Source organism: Phoca vitulina, unplaced genomic scaffold (genome assembly GCF_004348235.1).
Source record: "Phoca vitulina isolate PV1807 unplaced genomic scaffold, GSC_HSeal_1.0 scaffold77, whole genome shotgun sequence".
Taxonomy (NCBI): domain Eukaryota; kingdom Metazoa; phylum Chordata; class Mammalia; order Carnivora; family Phocidae; genus Phoca; species Phoca vitulina.
This window is the reverse complement of record NW_022589780.1, coordinates 4626077-4627205: the sequence shown is the minus strand read 5'-3', so window position 1 is coordinate 4627205 and position 1129 is coordinate 4626077.

Below are 1129 nucleotides of genomic sequence, written 5' to 3'. Positions count from 1 at the left end.
CATCGATCAATATGTGTATTCATTTGCAACTTTCATACTGTCTTGATTAACACTGCTTTGTAGTAAATTGTGAAATCATGATGTGTGAGAGTTTCTACTTCATTATTCATTTTCAAGATTGTTTTGGCTATTCTGAGTCCCTGTGATTCCATATGAATTTAAAATCACCTTGCCAATTTCTACAAATAACTCAACTGTGCATCTGGTAAGGATTGTGTTGAAATTAAGGAGTATTGTCATCTTAACAATGTTAAGTCTTGTAATCCATGCTCACAAGTTGTTTTTCCATTTTTAAGACAATCTTCAATTTTTTGCAACATGTTTTGTAGTTTTTAGAATATGATTTTTGCAACTCATTAAATTTATTCCTAAGTATTTTCTTCTTTTGGATGTCATTATAATTGAAATTTTTTTTCTTTATTTGAGTTTTGGATGTTTTATTACAAGTGTATAGAAATACAACTCATTTTTTATTTATTGATCTTGTATCCCAAAACCTAGCTGTATTTCTTAGTTCTAATATTGGTCTTAGTGTATTTTTTAGGATGTTCTATATATACAGTCATGTATCTAAAAATAGAGATAGCTTTACTTCTTCTTTTCTAATTTGGATATCTATTGTTTCTTTCTTTTGACTAATTGCTCTGGATATAACCCCAGTACAATGTTGAATAGAAGTAGCAAGAGTAAACATGCTGACCTTAGAAGGAAAACATCCAGTCCTTTATCATTAAATGTGATGCTAGTTGTGAGTTTTTGTAGATGTCCTTTATCAGTTTTAGGAAGCCCCCTTCTATTCCTAGATTGTCGAGTATTTTTACTGTGAAAGGACATTTAATTTTGTCAAATGCATTTTCTGTGTCTATTGAGATGATCATATGATTTTTAAAAATTCTATTGATAATGTTGCATTAATTGATTTTCAAATGTTAAAGAACCTTGCATTACTGCAATAAATCCCACTTGATCATGATGTATAATTCCCTTTAGGTGTTGCTAGATGCAGCTGAATAGTACTTTGTTGAGGAATTTTAACTCTATCTTCATAAGAGATGCTGGCCTAAAGTTTCCAAGTTTCCAAAGTAATGTCTATGTCTCTCTCTCTCTCTCTCTCTCTCTCTCTCTCTCT